This window comes from Bos indicus x Bos taurus, chromosome 12 (genome assembly GCF_003369695.1).
Source record: "Bos indicus x Bos taurus breed Angus x Brahman F1 hybrid chromosome 12, Bos_hybrid_MaternalHap_v2.0, whole genome shotgun sequence".
NCBI lineage: Eukaryota > Metazoa > Chordata > Mammalia > Artiodactyla > Bovidae > Bos > Bos indicus x Bos taurus.
The window spans coordinates 68,006,347-68,029,700 of record NC_040087.1 but is presented as its reverse complement, the minus strand read 5'-3'; the positions used below and the strand labels follow the sequence as shown (position 1 = coordinate 68,029,700).

The window sequence follows — 23,354 nt, the reverse complement described above, 5'->3', positions numbered from 1 at the left end:
CAAGTTATTTCAAGTATATTAACAGCAGGCTACAGTCAGTTGCTCTTTTGTGTTTTCTGTCATTCCTATAGTTCCAACTAGAAATAAGGGGTCAAAATGATGGAGTTTGGGGGATAACACTGGAATGATGCTTAGTCTCAGTTTTTTGTTAAGAAAGACATCAAAAGGAAAAGTTTCTGCCAAAGACAAATTCTTGGCAATGTAAACCCAGTTCAGTGATCAAAAAAGGTGGTCACTACCCTTCATGCCAACCAGCCAACCAGGAGGCAGCCAGGAGGAGGTCTGATTTAAGCCTGGAACAGATTCTTTTACATTTGTCTTAACCCCACTTCTCAACAAAGCAGAGCATGAAGCATGGATTAAAGCACCAACATTTTATTTCAGAAATAGAAGCCTGACGCCTGAGAGTCAGGAGAAAGGGTGAAATGAGCCAAGGAAGTAAGTAAAGCATTGTGATAAGAAACACTGCCGCCCTGGCTACAGCTCCACAAGGAGCCACCAAGAAACTCAGCTGACCTGGCCTCTCGGAAGGCACGCTTGCCCATCCTGATGCCAGAATTCCCAGGAAGGGTCCTGAGGAGGAAGTACACTTTGCAGTAACCCAGAGAACAAGGAGAGCCACTCTGGCCTGGCTCCTCTGGCCTCCTATGTTATTTATACATATATGTTCAGTGACAGGGAACCCTCCCTTGTCTCCCCTGAACATTTTGGTTTGCTTTTAGCCACTCTGCAGCCACAAATGAAGTTAAATTCCCTTTGTGCTTTGGGGTCTTGCAATTTCAGAAGAGAAGAGAGACATGGCTTAGGTGAGGAGGCCACCAAGAAAGAAAGAAGGAGCTGGTCAAGGGAATCTGAGAAGGTGACAATGTAGGTTCAGTTAAATTCTTAGATTTGCTTCATCGATTCGACTGTGAGCTCGTCAACAGGCTATATATATATATATATATACATTAATATATATCAGTTACACGGTCCAATAAACCCATAAATAAGGTCAAGCTAGTTACTCCCAGAATACAATTAATCCTAATACTGAGTCATGGAAATATTCTTCCAATGGTATGTGGACATGGTTTAAGAGAATAAATGACATCCTTGCTAATAGTATGCAAAATAATAAGTTTCATGGCATTGCTTTTTCAACTCCTCAATTTTGGACAATGATATACTAGCAAAGCTGTTTTGGTAAATGCTATAGGGTCAAACAAGTCAGTGGAATGCAATAAATTTTAAAATGTACAGGAGAAATCATACATAACATAGCCTTTAGGCAACATACCACAATATTTACTCTCTCAAATGCACTTTTGATACATTTATGGCACTATTTATACCCTGGATGAGTTTCACAACTTCTCTTGGGATTTTCACAGGTACCGCACAAGGCTGTCACAAGAATTTAATAAGATAACATACAGAAAAAGAAAAGCGCAGAGAAAAGCGCAGGAGAATCTCAGGTTTAAAACAAAATGGCTAGGAGTACAAAGACTATTTTAACATCACCAGCAAGAAGGACCGTTTGAGAGGGAAGTTTATTTCAGTGTGGGACATGCTGAGTTTGAAGGATCAAAAAGATACTCATGGTCACTGGAGGACGTCGCCAAGATGGAGGCTCTTGGATTTCCCTCCTTCCACAGTAGCACCAAATATAAAGCTACACATGGAATCATTCCCTCTGAGAGAAATCTAGAAACTAGCTAAATGACTCCTACACATTGGGTGACTGAGAAAGTATTCACATCAAAGCGGGTAGAAAAGACTGAGACACTCTCACCATAAACCCAGCTTCCCCCGAGCAGCAAAGGCCTGGGACCATATGTCTATTAATAGCACCCCAACATTTAAGGCTGTCACCAGAGGGATGGACCCTCACATCATTAGCTTTGAAAGTCAGTGAGGTTTGAGTTCACAAGACCCAGTGGACTAGAGCAAATGAAGAAACACTTATCAGTAGGCATGTGAGCATTCACCATGGCTGTTTCCCCAGGGCTCAGAGCAGAGGGAGGAGGTGAAAATGATTGCTTACTTTATGGGCTGCTGACTGATGTCTGGCTTCTAATCAGAGTGCATTTAGGTGCTCACAGCTATCCTTCTGGAGAAGGCAATGGCACCCCACTCCAGTACTCTTGCCTGGAAAGTCCCATGGGCAGAGGAGCCTGGTGGGCTGCAGTCCATGGGGTCGCTAGGAGTTGGACACGACTAAGCGACTTCACTTTCACTTTTCACTTTCATGCATTGGAGAAGGAAATGGCAACCCACTCCAGTGCTCTTGCCTGGAGAATCCCAGGGACGGGGGAGCCTGGTGGGCTGCCGTCTATGGGGTCGCACAGAGTCGGACACGACTGAAGCGACTTAGCAGCAGCAGCAGCAGCTATCCTTCTAAGAGCCTCTGCTTGCCAGTGGGCACTTCCTCACATCTTCCCTCTGGCTCACTCCAACCATAAAACCAAGGCTCCATCTACTTCCTCGAAGGAACTTGCCCACACACAGTGCCCTAATTTTGTGGCTGTCACCTGAGGGCTGGGACCTCAAATCTCCTAACTTTGATAGCCAACACGGCACAACACTCCAGGGTTCCGCAGGACAACATTCAACAAACAAGAAAGCAGTTTTCAAGTGGGAACATAAACACTTCTTGCAAGGAAAGGATCTGAATAGACATTTTCCAAAAAAAGATGTAGAAATGGCTAATAGGTACATAAAAAAGTGCTCCACTTCACTGAACACAAGGGAAACACAATAAATACAATATTATTAATAGAATGTCCATTATCAATGTTCATCGCAGCACTGTTTATAATAGCCAGGACATGGAAGCAACCTAGATGTCCATCAGCAGATGAATGGATAAGAAAGCTGTGGTACATATACACAATGGAGTATTACTCAGCCATTAAAAAGAATACATTTGAATCAGTTCTAATGAGGTGGATGAAACTGGAGCCTATTATACAGAGTGAAGTAAGCCAGAAGGAAAAACATAAATACAGTATACTGACGCATATATATGGAATTTAGAAAGATGGTAACAATAACCCTGTGTACGAGACAGCAAAAGAGATACTGATGTATAGAACAGTCTTATGGACTCTGTGGGAGAGGGAGAGGGTGGGAAGATTTGGGAGAATGACATTGAAACATGTAAAATATCATGTAAGAAACAAGTTGCCAGTCCAGGTTCGATACACGATACTGGATGCTTGGGGCTAGTGCTCTGGGACGACCCAGAGGGATGGTATGGGGAGGGAGGAGGGAGGAGGGTTCAGGATGGGGAACACAGGTATACCTGTGGCGGATTCATTTTGATATTTGGCAAAACTAATACAATTATGTAAAGTTTAAAAATAAAATAAAATTAAAAAAAAAAGACAAGAGATAAGAAATATTGGTGAGGATGTGGAGAAAAGGGAACACTTCTACACTCTTGGTAGGGATGTAAACTGGTGCAGTTGCTACTGAAAACAGTATGGAGGTTCCTTGAGAAATTAAAAATAGCTCTACATAATCTAGCAATTCCAATTCTGGGTATACATCCAAAGGAAATGAGACCACTATATTGAAGAAATATCTGTACTCCCATGTTCATTGAAGCATTACTCACAATAGCCAAGGTATATATGATCTATACATTATCAGTTCAGTTCATTTCAGTTGCTCAGTCATGTCCAATTCTTTGCAACCCTATGGACTGCAGCTCGCCATGCCTCCCTGTCCATCACCAGCTCTTGGAGTTTACTCACACTCATGTCCATTGAGTCGGTGATGCTATCCAACCATCTCATCCTCTGTCGCCCCCTTCTCCTCCCTCCTTCAATCTTTCCCAGCATCAGGGTCTTTTCCAATGAGTCAATTCTTTGCATCAGGTGGCCAAAGTATTGGAGTTTCAGCTTCAGCATTAGTCCTTCCAGTGAAAATTCAGTACTGATTTCCTTTAGGATGGACTGGTTGGATCTTTTTGCTGGACTACTGGAAAAACCAAAGCTTTGACTGGATGGACCTTTGTTGGCAAAGTAATGTCTCTAATTTTTAATATGCTGTCTAGGCTGGTCATAACTTTTATTCCAAGGAGCAAGCGTCTTTAAATTTCATGGCTGCAATTATCATCTGCAGTGATTTTGGAGCCCCTCAAAATAAAGTCTCACTGTTTCCACTGTTTCCCTATCTATTTGCCATGAAGTGATGGGACCATATGCCATGATCTTCTTCATTTTCTGAATGGTGAGTTTTTTTTTTTTTTTTAATTTACTTATTTTAATTGGTGAGTTTTAAGCCAACTTTTTCACTCTCCTCTTTCACTTTCATCAAGAGGCTCTTTAGTTCTTCGCTTTCTGCCACAAGGGTGGTGTCATCTGCATATCTGAGGTTATTGATATTTCTCCCGGCAATCTTGATTCCAGCTTGTGCTTCACTCTGCCCAGCGTTTCTCATAATGTACTCTGCATATAAGTTAAAAAAGAAGGATGGTATGGGGAGGGAGGTGGGAGGGGGGTTTAGGATGGAGAACACATGTACACCCTTGGTGGATTCATGTTAATGTATGGCAAAACCAATGCAATATTGTAAAGTAATTAGCCTCCAATTGAAATAAATAAATTTATATTAAAAAAAAAGCAGGGTGACAATATACAGACTTGATGTATTCCTTTCCCCATTTGGAACCAGTCTGTTGTTCCCTGTCCAGTTCTAACTGTTCCTTCTTGACCTGCATATTGATTTTTCAGGAGGGAGGTCAGGTAGTCTGGTATTCCCATCTCTTGAAGAATTTTCCACAGTTTGTTGTGATCCACACAGTCAAAGGCTTTGCCATAGTCAATAAAACAGAAGTAGATGTCTTTCTGGAATTCTCTTGATTTTTCAATTATCCAACAGATATTGGCAATCTGATCTTTGGTTCCTTGGCCTTTTCTAAATCCAGCTTGAACATCTAGAAATTCACAGTTCACGTACTGTCGAAGCCTGGCTTGGAGAATTTTGAGCATTGCTTTGCTAGTGTGTGAGATGAGTGCAATTGTGTGGTAGTTTGAGCATTCTTTGGCATTTCTTTTCTTTGGGATTGGTTTGAAAACTGACCTTTTCCAGTCCTGTGGCCACTGCTGAGTTTTCCAAATTTGCTAGCATACTGAGTGCAGCACTTTCACAGCATCATCTTTTAGGTTTTGAAATAGATCAACTGGAATTCTATCACCTCCACTAGCTTTGTTCATTGTGATGCTTCCTAAGGCCTTGACTTCACATTCCAGGATGTCTGGTTCTAGGTGAGTGATCACACCATCGTGATTATCTTGGTCATGAAGATTTTTTTGTACAGTTCTTCTGTGTATTCTTGCCACATCTTCTTAGGTCCTGTTAGGTCCATACCATTTCTGTCCTTTATCGAGCCCATCTTTGCATGAAATGTTCCCTTGGTATCTCTAATTTTCTTGAGATTAGTGTTTCCCATTCTATTGTTTTCCTCTATTTCTTTGCATTGATCACTGAGGAAGGCTTTCTTATCTCTCCTTGCTATTCTTGGGAACTCTACATTCAATTGGGTATATTTTCCCTTTTTTCCTTTGCTTTTCGCTTCTTTTCTTTTCATAGCTATTTGTAAGGTCTCCTTAGACAACCATTTTGCCTTTTTCCATTTTTTTTTTTCCCCTTGGGGATGGTCTTGATCACTGCCACCTGTACAATGTCCTGACCTCCATCCATAGTTCTTCTGGCACTCTGGCTGTCATATCTAATCCCATGAACCTATTTCTCACTTCCACTGTATAATTGTAAGGGATTTGATTTAGGTCATACCTGAATAGTCTAGTGGTTTTCCCTACTTTCTTTAATTTCAGTCTGAATTTGGCAATAAGGAGTTCATGATCCACACCACAGTCAGCTCCTAGTCATGTTTTTGCTGACTGTATACAGCTTATCCTGGAAGGCAATGGCACCCCACTCCAGTACTCTTGCCTGGAAAACCCATGGATGGAGGAGCCTGGTAGGCTGTAGTCCATGGGGTCGCTAAGAGTCAGACACGACTGAGCAACTTCCCTTTCACTTTTCACTTTCATGCATCGGAGAAGGAAATGGCAACCCACTTCAGTGTTCTTGCCTGGAGAATCCCAGGGACAGGGAAGCCTGGTGGGCTTCCGTCTATGGGGTCGCACAGAGTTGGACACGACTGAAGCGACTTAGCAGCAGCAGCAGCAGCAGCATACAGCTTCTTCATATTTGGCTGCAAAGAATATAATCAATCTGATTTCGGTTTTGACCATTTGGTGATGTCCATGTGTAGAGTCCTCGCTTGTGTTGTTGGAAGAGGGTGTTTACTATGACCAGTGCGTTCTCTTGGGAATACTCTGTTAGGCTTTGCCCTGCTTCATTCTGTAATCCAAGGCCAAATTTGCCTGTTATTCCAGGTATTTCTTGACTTCCTACTTTTGCATTCCAGTCCCCTATAATGAAATGACATCTGTTTTGGGTGTTAGTTCAAAAGGTCTTGTAGGTCTTCATAGAACCGTTCAACTTCAGCTTCTTCAGCATTAATGGTCAGGGCATACACTTGGATTACTGTGATATTGAATGGTTTGCCTTGGAAATGAACAGAGATCATTCTGTCGTTTTTGAGATTGCATCCAAGTGTCTGCATTTTGGACTCTTTTGTTGACTATGATGGCTACTCCATTTCTTCTAAGGGATTCCTGCCCACAGCAGGAGATATAATGGTCATCTGAGTTAATTTCACCCATTCCAGTCCATTTTAGTTCGCTGATTCCTAGAATGTTGATGTGCACTTTTGCCATCTCCTGTTTGACCATTTCCAATTTGCCTTGATTCATGGACCTAACATTCCAGGTTCCTATGCAATACTGCTCTTAAAAGCATCAGATTTTACTTCCATCACCAGGGCCATCCACAACTGGATGTTGTTTTTGCTTTGGCCCCACCTCCTCATTTTTTCTGGAGTTAGTTCTCCACTGATCTCCAGTACCATACTGGGCACCTCCCGACCTGGGGAGTTCCTCTTTCAGTGTCCTATCTTTTTGCCTTTTCATACTGTTCATGGGGTTCTCAAGGCAAGAATACTGAAGTGTTTGCCATTCCCTTCTCCAGTGGACCATGTTTTGTCAGAACTCTCCATCACAACCCGTCCGCCTTGTGTGGCCCTTCACGGCAGGGTTCATAGTTTCATTGAGTCAGACAAGGCTGTGGTCCATGTGATCAGAATGGTTAGTTTTTTGGGATTGTGGTTTTATACATTATAAATCAATATAATGAAATATTTAACCATAAAAATGAAGGAAAGTGTATCATTTGTGCCAACACAGAAAAATCCAGAGGACATTATCCTAAGTAAAATAAATTAGACAGAGAAAAAAATATACCATATATCACATATATGTGGAATCTAAAAAAAAAAAATAGTTGAATTCATAGAAATGGAAGTGAATGGTGGTTGCCAGGGGTTGGTGTCGGGAGGCAGGGTAAATAAGCAGAAGGTACTAAAAGAGTCGCTAAGAGTCAGACACGACTTCACTTTCACTTTTCACTTTCATGCATTGGAGAAGGAAATGGCAACCCACTCCAGTGTTCTTGCCTGGAGTATCCTAGGGATGGGGGAGCCTGGTGGGCTGCCGTCTATGGAGTTGGACACGACTGAAGTGACTTAGCAGCAGCAGCAGCAGTAAAAGAGTACAAACTTTCACTTATAAGATGAACAAGGTCTGAGGATCTACTGTGTAAAGTAGTGACTACAGTTGACAATATTATTTAATTGAAATTTACTAAAAACCTATTTCTGCTTTATTGACTATGCCAAAGCCTTTGACTGTGTGGATCACAATAAACTGTGGAAAATTCTGAAAGAGATGGGAATACCAGACCACCTGCCCTGCCCTTGAGAAACCTATATGCAGGTCAGGAAGCAAAAGTTAGAACTGGACATGGTACAACAGACTGGTTCCAAATAGGAAAAGGAGTACGTCAAGGCTGTATGTTGTCACCCTGCTTATTTAACTTATATGCAGAGTACCTCATGAGAAATGCTGGGCTGGAAGAAGCACAAGCTGGAATTAAGATTGCTGGGAGAAATATCAATAACCTCAGATATGCAGATGACACCACCCTTATGGCAGAAAGTGAAGAGGAACTAAAAAGCCTCTTGATGAAAGTGAAAGAGGAGAGTGAAAAAGTCGGCTTAAAGTTCAACATTCAGAAAACGAAGATCATGGCATCTGGTCCCCTCACTTCATGGGAAATAAATGGGGAAACAGTGGAAACAGTGTCAGACTTTATCTTTTTGGACTCCAAAATCACTGCAGATGGTGATTGCAGCCATGAAATTAAAAGACACTTACTCCTTGGAAGGAACGTTATGACCAACCTAGATAGCATATTAAAAAGCAGAGATATTACTTTGCCAATAAAGGTCTGTCTAGTCAAGGCTATGGTTTTTCCAGTGGTCATGTATGGATGTGAGAGTTGGACTGTGATGAAAGCTGAGCACGGAAGAATTGATGCTTTTGAACTGTGGTTGTGGAGAAGAATCCCTTGGACTGCAAGGAGATCCAACCAGTCCATCCTAAATGAGATCAGTCCTGGGTGTTCATTGGAAGGACTGATGCTGAGGCTCAAACTCCAATACTTTGGCCATCTCATGTGAAGAGTTGACTCATTGAAAAAGACCCTGATGCTGGGAGGGATTGGGAGAAGGAGGAGAAGGGGACGACAGAGGATGAGATGGCTGGATGGCATCACTGACTCGATGGACGTGAGTCTGGGTGAACTCCAGGAGTTGGTGACGGACAGGGAGGCCTGGCGTGCTGCTATTCATGGGGTCGCAAAAAGTTGGACACGACTGAGCGATTGAACTGATCTGAACTGAAGTGAATAGAGTAGAACTTGTGTTCTCACTAAAAACTACAAATAAAGGTAAATATGTGAGGTAAGAGATGTGTTAATTAACTGGATCAAGGGAATTTCTTCAGCTGAGGGAATATATAACAAATCATCATATTGTACACTTTAAAATAATACAATTTTACTTGGCAATTATACCTCAATAAAGCTTGGGAAAAACAGAGAAAAAAATGGTTGCCAGGTTTGGCTAGGAGATCTAAGTTCTGTGTGGTTAAGAATGTTCTTACACAACTTCCAGTTCCTGAATTACTAACCCATTGCTAGGAATAGTGTAGGCACTGCTGAGTTTTTCCAGCAAGTTATGGAATTTCCCTTCTAATCTCATAAATTCTCTTGGTCCCTAATGTTTTTCTCTTGTCTGTGTTTTTCCAGCTTTTGGAGTGCGCGCTCATTTACATCCCATTTATTCCCTTCTCTCCTGACCATCTTTACTGTTCTTACTGCTTATCAGCTAAGTAGAATTAAAGGAAAGGACTGCTCTTAATTAGCAGATGTGATAAAATGGCATTGTAATAAGACAGAGATCAGGGCTTTATTTGGGAGTAAGGCCTGTGAAAAAATTTAAAGTTCTCCTTGAAATTGGAGCACTCACATGCAGACAGAAAGCAAACGCTATGAGAGAAAATGGCTCAATTTAAAGGCGAATTTCCAAAAGCATTATAACAAAGGACAGCACAGAGAGTGAATGTGTTTTCAAATTGGTGTCCGGTTTGTAAAGAATGTGTTTCTCTAGCTGTATTGTGTACAGAAATGATCTTCAACATCCTTTCTCAGGAAAAGCTGATTTTTGCCCCTAATAGGTGTATTAATGCCCAATAAAGCAAAGTCAAGGGAATTTCAATAAAAGCCAGCTCCTGGTAGATTTTTCCCCCTTTGGTTTCTTTAACTGGGAAAGGGTAAGCAATCTCTGGATAACTGGAACATTTCAAATAGGTTTTTAATCATATTCTAATTCATTCTCTATATAGTATGTACAATAGGGTCCTGCAAGAAGATAATGACCAAAACCTCCAGTTTTTGTGAATGCTATTGTTAGTGACTAAATGTGTTTTCCCCAGATTCATATGCTGAAATCCTAACCCCTGATGTGATGGTATTGAGAGGTGGAGGCCTTTGGTGGTAATTAGGTCATGAGGGTGGGGTCCTCACAAATAGGATTAGCACCATTATAAGCATCTCTTATAAGAGACAGCCTATTTCTGCCAACTGAGAATACAACAGAAGATGTCAGTCTGCAAACCAGAGAGGGCCTACATAAGAATCTGATAATACTGGTACCTTGATCTTGGACTTCTAGCCTCCAGAACTATGAAAAATAAATCATTGCTGTTTATAATCCATCCAGTCTATGGCACTTTGTTAGAGCAGCTGAACTAACAAATACAATGGCCTTATTTGCAGACATAATTAAATGAAGGATCTTGGAATGTGATCATCCTGGACCTAGGATGGGTCCTAAGTCCGAGGACTTGATGTTATACACACACATCTCACAATTACAATCTTCAGTTCAGTTCAGTCACTCAGTCATGTCGAACTCTGTGACCCCATGAATCGTAGCACGCCAGGCCTCCCTGTCCATCACCATCACCCAGAGTTCACTCAAAATTATAATCTTAAATCCTAAAAATAACTCATTCTGGTAAGTTCTACTTTATTTTGCAAAGGAGAAAACAAGGTTTCTTAGTGTCAGGTGACTTGTTTGAGGCTACCCCACTAACAGGTGCCAGAGTTTGGGATTCAAACCCCATTCAACTGACTCCAAAGCCAGGGTGGTGGTGGTGCGTGGGTGGCGGGGTGCGGAGGCTTCTTGCACTAAACTGCACTGGTCTCTATCCTCTGGTTGTCTCTGTATGGGGCTGAAGGACAATGAAGGGCACTGCCTGGGTCAGCCTCAGAGAGGGACATGGGTGACTCAAATTTTTCACTGCTCTGCACATGTCTGTGAATGGCTGCAAAACTATGGCTAGTATTGATTTAGGGGGTTACAAATACATTTTAGTGAGTAGGTAGATTTTACAACAGAATTTGTAAATAATTAGAATCAATTATTTTCAATATATATGTTATACCTGGAAGTATATAAATATATATTTATGTATTCCTTTCGATCTCTTTCCTTGGTCCCTGCTCCCATTTTCTAAATATGTGGCTACCCACCTTGGGTCCTTATTAGGCCTGACTGATGCATACATGAGGCCCGTGGCTGCCAAATAGATTCTCTAGTAAGAAAATCTCATCAGACCCCTTCGATGACTATTCTGGATTTTCTAAAGTGTTGGCTGTACAAAGGACCTATGTGGACCTGACCCTTGAACACCTGTGAACTCTATTTGTCCCTCTTTGCATAGAAGTAAAGGCCTCATATCTACCCCTTTTTTTGGACCTTTTATTAAAGGTGAAAACTATATTTGAACTGGAAATTAGCACCCTCACAGTCTCCATAAAATTACCTCTTAGAGACATTGTTCTCTGCTTTCAAAGAAGGCCATGCCTGAGTATCTGCAGTGTTTGAGCAGACAATTCAACGTTGAATTGTAGGAACAGGAAATGTGCATATGTATTGTTTTTGGTTATAAGAACTCTGATATATAGTACAGTAGGGAGCCTTTGGGTTCTGCATACCCTCTGTAAAACAGAGCTTATTTTACCTGAAAACAAAAACAAATCATTTCTGAATAATTAATAAGATTTGCTGATTCCACCAGCTTAAGTGATCAGTTTAATGTCTGATTGGATTAGAGAAGGGAGGCTGAAGTTTTCTTGACACCTCATGCATACTTTAGGACTTTGGGGTGTCTTTTCTCTTCCATCAGTTTGGCTGTCCAGGACCCCCACACTGAATGAACCAATGAGACCAACCTAGTTTCAGAGTCAGGGGTGATAACTCAGGGATGAAAGTATCCCAAGTGATTCCTCCAGAGGTGAGACGGATACTTCATCAGATCTGTCCATCAATCCGTCCCTTTTACTTCCCCCGCCTCTGCAAAACCCCAAACACTCTCTCACACATAACAGCTAGGAAACTGCCTTCTAGCTTTATTATTGATTCTGTCCCTGTGTTCCTCAAAAATCTGAAATACAGAAATTTCAATGAAAACTACTATCTCCTCCTCCCAGTACCAGCAAAGGACATGGGAGAAAAAACATTGTTGAGTGATGGAACTGGAGATGAGAGACAGATGGAGTTAAAGACAGAGACAGAGGAGAAATCATACACAGTATCCGGAAATGGAAACTGGGAGGCATCAGAAAGACAGCTTGAAAGTCACTCTGTGTATATAGCTGCTTCTAAACCAAAGGTTAAGAAGTTTGACTTCAAGAATTTTTCCCCTATAACCCCTTCACTTCCATTCCGTCTATCTGAGCACTCCATCATGGGTCACATCAAAGAGGGTGACACTGATAACTAAAGAGAGGTCAGCCCTTTCAAACAGGACTTGATCAGATAGAATGATATCAGTGGACTTCATTGTGAGAACTGGATCAGCTGGAAAGTCCCATTTGTTACTCATAGTTTTCTCAAGAATGATTTCCACTGAGGCTTGTCTTTTAAGAGTTATCACTTCTTTTTCAATGAAACTAATATCTGCAGTGCTGTTTTCTGCTCTTTCATGTTGCTTTTCATTTTGTTTTTTTTACTTTTCTTTCCTTATCGAGTCCACAGTGTTCTATGAAAATGAAAATGACATAATACTCACCCTCGCTGAATTCTCCATAATAAGCCTCAGAATAAGGTCAATACCACACTCTGTGTTTTGCTTCAACTATCATGTGTTTTCTATCGTTTTAGCATTTTCTTTGCAGAGGGCGCCTATCAGACTTTCAAATGGCTAACACACTTTTATTTCTCCAAAAAAGCGTAAGTTTCACTCATCTGTTCAGCAGAAATTACTGTGTGTCAGGCACAGCCTTAGACCCTGAAAACATAATTGTGCACAAAACACTCAAGTGCATGCCTTTGTATGACTTTTATTCTAGTGGGAAATACAGTTAATATACAGATACTCGGGTAATGAAAGGTTCTAAGAAGAAAAAGAAAGCAGAGGGAAAGAGTTAAGAGCCTCATCATTGCCACCACCACTATTTTATTACTGCAAACACAAACAAGTGTAAATGCTGGAAACATAAAGAGAAACCCACGGGGCTGCAGTTACTTTTCAGCCTCCATTTCACAGTGGCTGTAGATTTATTCACTGCATTACCCAGGGACTCTGCAGTTTAATCAGAACACGATCTGTCACTTCCAAAATACAGTAGGTGCCCTCATTTGTGCTTTAATCACATAGTATCATAACTACTCAGACTTCCAAAAGCATTTCTGTTCAAACCCTTGTCCTTATCTGACCTTGACATACTGAAAGTATTTATGAAGCCTGCAATTTATTCCTTTCTCTTTTAATCTGAGTTATTGGCAGAACTGTTGGTCATACTTGGTTAATCTTCCTTTACCTTTAGGCAGAAATCTTTGTGGCTTCAAACTGCTGTGATAAAACTTTTAAAATGGCTAATCTTTATGGAGAAAAATCTTCTTGGGGCATAAGATTTTTTTGCCTTATAGTTTCACTCTCTGCAAATGATCCTAACCGCCCACCAAAGGATTTCATACATGTTTGTTTCTTCTCTTAGACAGTAAAAACATCTGTTATTCTTATAAAATTACACTTGAGAAGGGATTGCTGTTATATGCTCTGATCAAGCTGTAAATTACTTCTTAATTCTGATATTGATTATTTATCTGTAGGCAAGTAAATCTATTTGATCTGATGCAGTTACTAAATAGAGTTATAACCTCAAAGGTCTAGATTAGTCTGGTCTTACCTTTCCCTTCCTGAGTGACCTTGAATGAATTATTAACCTCTGTCTACTTCTTCATCTATAAATCTTAATAAAGTTAAAAACTGCAGTGATATCCCAAGGATGATTTGATAGAGGAAAATTCCAACTATACAGGTTTCTGCAGAGAGTGATGAAAATCTACTATTTAAAACACTATACTTTTCTAATTGGAGAAGGAAATGGCAACCCACTCCAGTGCTCTTGCCTGGAGAATCCCAGGGACGGGGGAGCCTGTTGGGCTGCCGTCTATGGGGTCGCACAGAGTTGGACACGACTGAAGCGACTTAGCAGCAGCACATACTTTTCTAATAGCCGGTGATTAAGGAGTACAGATTGTCTTTAAGGTTAGGTGGAGAACTAGAATTAGACAAAAACCTGAGTAACACCACAATCTAACCCATCAAAAATAGAGGAGAAAATTCTACTTTTGCATCATAGTGTAGTGACAAGATTGCTAGGTCACTGAAGTATTAGAACAGTGAGAGACTTTTGGGTTGTTAAATATTATTATTAAGAAAATTTAAATAAAATAAAGGATTGTAACATGTGTCTGAGCACATGTCTTTGAAAGTATTTATTTCTACTAATTGAAGGGTTGTGGATCTTACCTAATATTTCAAACTCTAAATTTCCTTCAAGGAATTTATAGATTTTTATTTTCTTTTAAAAAGGAAGGGTCTAATCCTTCTTACTTAATTTCTCCTCCTTGTACTCTCACCAAATCACAGACAAAAATTGGAAAATGAACTCTTGCTCTCATCTCCATGTGTATATTGAATAAATGTGTCTTTGAATATGAATTTTTGACAGTCATTCCAAACAAACTGACTAGTAAACTAAAAATAAGTGGAGTCTATACATATCTTGGGAGAAGGCAATGGCACCCCACTCCAGTACTCTTGCCTGGAAAATCCCATGGATGGAGGAGCCTGGTAGGCTGTAGTCCATGGGGTCGCTAAGAGTCGGACACAACCGAGCGACTTCCCTTTCACTTTTCACTTTCATGCACTGGAGAAGGAAATGGCAACCCACTCCAGTGTTCTTGCCTGGAGAATCCCAGGGACGGGGGAGCCTGGTGGGCTTCCGTCAATGGGGTCGAACAGAGTCGGACACGACTGAAGCGACTTAGCAGCAGCATACATATCATGACTTCCCTGGTGGCTCAGATGGTAAAGCGTCTGCCTACAATGTGGGAGACCTGGGTTCAATCCCTGGGTTGGGAAGATCTGGAGAAGGAAATGGCAACCCACTCTAGTATTCTTGCCTGGAAAATCCCATGGATGGAGGAGCCTGATAGGTTATAGTCCATGGGGTCACAAAGAGTCAGACACGACTGACCAACTTACGACTATACATATCATGGTCAGGGAAAAAAAAAAAAGCCTTACTAGAATCAGCTCTTTCATTTTTTTAAAAAGCTACCAACGAATCCTCCATTTTATCACTCTTCATTTTATCATAGTTTTATCACCACTGTTTGCATATGGGCTTCCCTGGGGGCTCAGTGGTAAAGAACCCCCCTGCCAATACAGGCGACATAGGAGAATGAGTTCAATCCCTGTGGTGGGAAGATCCCCTGGAGGAGGAAATGGCACCCCACTGCAGTATTCTTGGAAAATTTCATGGGCAGAGGAGCTAAATGGGAGAACAAAAACACTGAAGTGGAGCTTCACTGAGGTGGGGCTGGAGATGTAAAAGCCATTGAAACATACACCTCCCTCTGTATTTTCTATGTTTTACCTGAAAACTTAATCTGAAAGCTTTTCTATGTGAAGAAAACATCAATATGGTGACTCAACCATCTTAAGTATCTGGCAATGATGACAATTTTCACTGAAAAAAATATTATCCATGGAAAGCTATGTGTCACATACAGTGCTGGTCTTAGTGGTATCTCCATAAATGTGGGATTTAGAATACTGAGTAGCGAATTTGTAAATGAAAAGTTCCCTGAAAGACTGTGTCATCAGCATTTGTTCCATCAATATCACTTGATTCTTGGATATAATATGTTATTTAGCACACGCTGGAAATTTGCCAGTTGGAGTTCCTTCTCTGGGAGGCCCGAATTGAGACTGGCAGTATCTAACTGGACTAAAAGCTGGTCTCTTAAAGACAGAGGATGAGAAGCCTGGCACCATGGAATTTTGCAGTAGGTGGACTGAGTAATTGAGAAAGATGCTTTGCCAAAAGAATGACAATGGTGATGATCCATTGAGAGAAGGAAGGGGACGAGTGAGAGCCAGGCAGAGAGCAAGGGAGAGGGAGGGAAACTCTTTGTCTTTATCTCAGGAGCCAGGCTTAATTCTTGCCCCGGGGTTTTGGAACACCTTGGGATCCTTACAAATAAGCTTTCCTTTTGTCTGTTAAAACTACCAAACTGGTTTCTGTTGCTTGCAGCTGAAGATTTCTAATAGTAATAGTCTCTGAAATAATACTAAGGATCAAAAATTGAGTGTTCTAATATTTATTGATTTTAAGTTTCTGACATTCAGAGGAGTAAACTATCCCTTATGAAAACCACAATCTGTGGGTGAGATCCTTTACATCTCTTCTTGGTCCTTCATCTCCATTTTTCATTCTTGACTGTTTTCCTTGTCGAGGTCTCTTGCTACTTGTATCAACCCCTATTTCTCAGTCTTGGCTTAAAACATAGAAAAGAGAACCCTTGACTGTATTCATTCATTAGGTCATTAAACTTGATCCCTCATATTGAGGGATCAAGAGAAAACAGCTATTTGTCATACTTCCATGTGGTGAAACCAAAAACTTAGTTATTCCTTAATTTAGCTTCTATCGTCTTGCTTGATTCAAATAAATGTTTCTCAGAATTAGATGTGAGTTGAACAAATAATGCATTTGACCCTAAAACCTGATTATTCTTATTTAGAAAACTGTGGTTTCTGAGATAATTATAGTGGATTAATTATAATTTGTCTTGGTGTTTTTACCAATATGACTGGCTGGAAAATTAATGAATTTCTCATAACCATCTATTATAATAATAGTTACTTTTCTCAAGTACCTGATATGGGTTAGGTACTCCTATGGCTATTTTTTAATAAAGCATTAATAATCATTGAAACATCCCTATAAGGTTTAATGGAGAAGTTTATTAAGGTTAAACTACTTATCCAGGAATATACAACAAGAAGCAAAACTATGATTTGAATCCAGTTCCCTGTGGACCTCAGCACTCAGTTTGTTTCCACAATACCAAGTGATTTCTAAATAAATAATTGCTCAGATACACACTATGGCAGGAAAGAAAGATAACCCCCAGAAGTTTTCCCTTGGTCCCTTGGTATTTAGAGAAACAGAAATATAAATTCTTATAAAAACTAATACAAATTTAAAACAAAAGATAATTAAAGTAAACATTTTAAACTAAAAAGAAAAGTATTACCATTCCAAGAGTGTAGAAATTGTACCAGACCATTCCAAAAATAGAACATTATTTTCTCTCCTGATAGATCATAATAGGCTACCGTCATGCGTTGTCTTTTAACCTCTGTGGATGATCACATCACTAACATGATAGCTCTTTGTGGTGCAGATGTGGAGGAGACTGATTTGTGACCAGCACTCCCTACCACAATATGTTCTCATAAAGATGCCTCTTTTTTGCAGCTGCAGTTACTCTTTGCAAGGTTTTTTTCCTGTGTGCATTTCTCTTTGGGTTTTCCAGGTGGCGCGGTGGTAAAATATCCTCCTGCCAATGTAGGAGAGGAGGATTGGATCCCTGGGTGGGGAAGATTCCCTGGAGGAGGAAATGGCAACCCACTCCAGTATTCTTGCTTGGAAAATTCCGTGGACAGAGAAGGCTGGAGGGGTACAGTCCCTGGCGTCGCAAAGAGTCAGACACGCCTGAGCACTCATGTAGTTCTCTGTAACCTCATCACCTACTCAAAATCTTTGTTTAAAATGGGACTCCCCATTTCTGCTCCTTGTATCCGCTGTAATCTATCAGACATGGTGACTTAGCACTCCAGGGCTCGGCCCCATTTTCTGAGGTGGTTTGTGTAAACCTCCTCTGCTCACTGCACTTAAGCTCCTCCTGAAACAGCTGTTTGGGTAGCCTGCTGCCATCCATATTCTTGGCTTGGACAACACTGATAAACTGTTATGACAAGTAGCACTTTTAACTATTAATCAACACAAAATGCACAAAACATGGTGCTAAAAGACAGGATGTGTTCTTCCCTGTGCTTTAGTTGGGGGGATGATACTACACAGAGGAAAAGAAAACGGGACAAGCCACATACGTGCTTCTGATAACTGATCATATAAAGGCTCATGGAGAATGTGGGAAATAAACTTGGTTTGGAAGATGAGTAGGATTTCTAAAAATGATTGGTGGCGGCAGGGAGTCTAGAAGGCATGTAGCAGCCACTACTTGTGGAAAACTCATTACTTGCCAAGTGCTGTTCTCAGGAGTATATATGCATGATGCCCAAGCAAATTATTAAGGTCCTTATTAATTTTCTTCAGTTTTTAGAGATAAGCAGCAGAGGCTCGGAGGAGCCATTGTTCAAGTAGAGGAACAGAAATTCAAGCCCCTAAAGTTTACATTACAGTAAACAGCCCAAGCTGGAGAAGGCAATGGCACCCCAGTCCAGTACTCTTGCCTGGAAAATCCCATGGACGGAGGAGCCTGGTAGGCTGCAGTCCATGGGGTCCCTAAGAGTCGGACACGACAGAGTGACTTCACTTTCACTTTTCACTTTCATGCATTGGAGAAGGAAATGGCAACCCACTCCAGTGTTCTTGCCTGGAGAATCCCAGGGATGGGGGGACCTGGTAGGCTACCGTCTATGGGGTCACACAGAGTCGGACACGACTGAAGTGACTTAGTGTAGCGTAAATAGCCCAAGCAAAGATGCAGAAGGGGAAATACAACAAAGACATTTCAGAATGTTGGAGCATTAAGAGGAGTAAACTGGAATTTTGCAGCTGGTATCACTGCAGGTATGAATGTGTATCTTTGGAAGTTCCAGAGTAGGCTGAGGATACGATGTATGAATGGCTTAGGAGAGCTAAAGGAGAAAAATTATTTGTAATGAAGATCGCGTAAGAGCAACAATTGATACGCCAAACAATAGTGGGTCAAAACTATGAACTTAGTTTAGGAAGAGAAGAAACGGCTGTTGAAAAGAACCAATCAAAAGTTATAACATTTTAACATGGCAAGAGGTCTTCTACTCTACCAAATTTTTACCCAAATAATTTTAAAATTTTAAACAACTGGCCTGAGAACAAAAAAAGTGTGAAAAAAAATGATTAAAACATATATATGACTTACTCATGTCAATATTTGGTAGAAACCAACACAATACTATAAAGCAATTATCCTTCAATTAAAATACTTTTTTTAAAAGATACATGTTTTAAAAGCTAATTCTCAGGTTTTTTCCCTCTAGTTTCCACCCCCATAGTTAAAATAATGTTTTGAATTTTATGAAAAAGAAAATTTCATTTCAGGAAAAGAAAATAGTTAGTTGTTGCTTTAAGAAATATAATACTTATAAAAGTCCAGAAGAAGAAGTAGTTAGAAATGCATAGTTTATTTTTTATTTTGCTTATCATATTTTACAAACAAATGATTCCAGTCCTTGTTTTCTGGTGGTAAAGTGCATATTCCAGGTTATTTGGAAGATGGACTTCTAAGTAGAGAAATTAATGTTAGGGTTCTTAGCAAGAAGTCTAAGACATTGTTGGCCAGTTGTTTTGGTTAATTTAAGAAAGAAATCACAAAAATAAAATAAATCTGCTTAGATCTTTATTCCAGGAAAGATCTTTCTGTTCTTTCATGAGTGGATATTTGGGATAGGAATTTTAGAAAAAGAGACCAAGATGAGCTTTTCCCTTAGCTATGACCAAGAACAGGGCCCAATCTAACAAAAAGCCGCTTGTACCAATATGAGATTTCTTCATTATAATCCAGTTTACAGTGGATTAAAAAACATTTTATTTCTTTTCTCCACACTATCTTTATTTACCCTTAATATTTTTTCATGCTGATACCTCTTCTGCATTCCTTTTTATACAGTATCCAAGTTTTACCAAGAACCATAAAGAAACTTTGTGTAAACAAAACCTTTGGGAGGAAAGTCCGTGTAATACTTCTGAATACATAAGTTACGATCACAATGCTCTGGCTCAGATCAAATAGCAGTAGAAAAATGTAAAGGTTAAGGATGAGTAAAAGATTTACCAACTTTCTATTTTTGAACATCTGGTCATTTCTTTACAGAAGAGCTTTAAAATGGTAGCAGGGGGTACAGTATGTTTTCATTCAAAAATACAGTCTACATTTGATGTGTTTCCATGTCATTTTTGTATTATGACAAAAAATTTCACACCCCTAGAGACTCAGCAACAAAAAGAGCCCAGAAATTTGAGACAAATTATGAGAAAGATGAAAAATGAATCACTAGAGTATCTAAAATAGATCTGAGACTAACTGAATGTTTGCTTTTTTATGTACCCAAAACTAGAAGTCTTAATTGTGATTCATGAAGCCATTAATTTTTTTTTACGGTTGGAGAGTTAATTGAATAATGATTTTTAATTGAGTGCTAAAGATTCCTAACTCACTTTAAAAAAACAAGCAAGTACTTAAATCATATAGATAGTTCAGGAAAATGAAGGAAGCTTTTGGACACAAATTTCATCAGCAATCTCAGATTCATAGCTGGAGGTTGAAGGTGAAGAAATTTGTGTGACTACACATATTATTTTCAGAGGTAAAATTGATGTATTAGTGCAACTGTGAGAGCCTGACAATACTACTTAACCTGTGAAATAATCTAATTTATTATTTTCCAAACTACTTGATTAACCTGTAACTTCTATATAATCAGAAATATGTAAGCACGGTTGGCTGAAAAACATTTCTTAATTAACATATGTTGTCCTAATATTTATATTCACTAGATAAATAGTTTGAATTTCCATTTCCTCCAAAACTTTGGCAGACACAAGTAAAATTGACGTCAGATGAAAATTGGTTGTCTTTGACTGTATGTGAAATGACCTCGTCAGGCCTTTTTATTATCTTATAGCTCTCTGTCAATCATGTTGTTTATGAAGTCTTCTCAGTTAAAACTTTATTGACAATTCCCCTTTCTAAACTTTCTTCCAGTTCCTGTTTACATACATGCATTTATTCATTCTTTCACTAAGCATCTAACATATTCCAGGTAATATATACCATATTTGTTTATATTTCTGCTTCCTGGATATGCCCAAGTCAAGTTTTGCTGCAAATGTTTCTCCCTCCATGGAGTTCCCTTTCTTTCCTCTCCATGTAACTTTTGCCCATCTTTCAAGAATCAGATGTTTCACTTAAGTTTAACTTTAATTTTTAATCACTCCATGTCACAGGGATCTTGGCTACTAAATTCAAGTCATTAGTTCCTTAACTAGCTACTTAACTTCCTTGTCAGACATGTCTTATTTCCCTATAAGATGGCAAGCTCCATCCATGTTAGGGATCCTAAGAAGTATTTTTTGCACAGAACTAAACACAAAGTATATTTAGTGTTCAAAATTATGGGTTAAATGGAAGAAAGAATGATTAAATGGTTGACTGACTGACAGAGAAGGACTGAATTTGACTAGTTGCCCAGAAGTCATCAAAGCACATAAATTATATCAGAGAGGTTGAGGCAAGCATACATTTCCCAAAGGGACAAAGAAACATGGCACCAGAGACTTATTTCCATTTAGTATAAAGAGTACAACAGCCATGCTAGAAGTTTCAACACTGATTCCTTCAGAATCTGTGGTCACAAACTCCTAGTCCACTGCAACGGAGTGAAGCGAAAGTCGCTCAGTCGTGTCCGACTCTTTGCGACGCCATGGACTATACCGTCCATGGAATTCTCTAGGCAACAATACTGGAGTGGGTAGCCTTTCTCCTCTCCAGGAGATCTTCCCAACCCAGGGATCAAACCCAGGTCTCTCACATTGCAGGCAGATTCTTTACCAGCCAAGCCACAAGGGAAGCCCAAGAATACTGGAGAGGGTAGTCTATCCCTTCTCCAGGGGATCTTCCGGTCCCAGGAATCAAACCGGGGTCTCCTGTATTGCAGGCGGATTCTTTACCAACTGAGCTATCAGGGAGGTCCCATTGCAATGGAAACTTGATCTGAATTAATGAGATAGTGTAATAGACAAATGGTTATACAGCAGGAACTTCCCCTAATCCTGCATGTTTCTTGACACAAGATCCTCAAACTACTCTTCCCACCAAAATAGGAGCTAATTGAAGACCATGGTTACATACGTTTTTGCACTCTGGGAGACACAGGTGATGACAAAGCAGAAGATAGGCATTAGAGATAAAAAAAACAAGATGACAATAACAAAACACACACACACACACACACACACACACACACAGAGCTGTCCTCTCTAATCCCAGTCAATCTTACATAAAACTTGGCCACTTTTTTTTCCTCACAATCTATTCAGTTTCATTGGTTTAAAGCTGAGGAAAATGCCTCCTGGGTAACATTTAAACAATAGATTTTACCGCCTTAACAACAGACACAAAGACAGTTGGGAGATTTGGAAAAAAAGTATTCATAAGGTTTGGAAATTGATTTGGATATTTTGCTGGCTTTTGCACCTCTTATGTCAAACTAGATGGTCTGCTGATTAATCTGTTTAGGTACAGGACTAGATTCCATCTCATGCTTTAGACCAAAATAGACTTCATACCTGGTTTCATCCATGGAGCCTTCAAGGAAAGATCTTGAGGGCAAGTATAGACCCTTGAATCTCAGATGCTTTCTTGACACATGCCATTTTCCTTTCTATAACATGATTATATTTATAATTATTTGTTTAATGCCTGTTTTTCCCACTATAAGCCTGTGAGAGCAGGGACTATGTTGTCTTCTTCATTATGTTAAAGTCATTATGGTGTCAATACAAAGATCAATATATGCAATAAAGGTTTAATGAATAAATGGGTATTCTGAACTTAAATTCAGATCATTATTAAGAAATACAACCATATAATTCAATAAGACAGTTACTAACCTCCGGAGACTTAATTGTTTGAGTTTCAGAAGCCAAGACAGTCTGAAGTGCTTGGTAGTAGTTTAATTACAGTAAGTTAATAAGACTGTTTCTTGGACAGGGCTTCTCAGGTCGTGCTCGTGGTAAGAATCCTCCTGCCAATACAGGAGACATATGAGATGTGGGTTCGATCCCTGGGTTGGGAAGATCCCCTGGAGGAGGGGATGGCAACTCACTCCAGTATTCTTGCCTGGAAAATCCCATGGACAGAGGAGCCTGACAGGCTACTGTCCGTAAGGCTGCAAAGAGTCGGACACAACTGAAGTGACTTAGCATGCACGCGTGCATTCCTTGGATAATAGAAAACCTCCCCAACAGTCCTTTCGCTATTTATGCTTGTTGTATTCCTTATATTTTCATGAAAAGTACACTAGAGTTTTAGATTATATGAGCGATAGTAAAGCAAGGATGGATGTAGGCAATGGGAAAAATATAATGAAATATGTGGAGGAATAAACACATTAAAAGGGGAATGAGGGACTTTTTGACAAGGTACACTATTAAGCATTTTTGAGGAAATCACATATGTACCC

The 23,354-nt window shown here is 39.9% G+C and overlaps 1 protein-coding gene across 2 annotated transcripts in view; it reads right to left on the bottom strand.

The window, feature by feature from the left end:
- GPC6 (glypican 6) overlaps positions 1-23,354 on the bottom strand; it is a 1,232,535-nt gene that overhangs the window by 523,102 nt on the left and 686,079 nt on the right. The gene's annotated exons all lie outside the window — the stretch shown is intronic.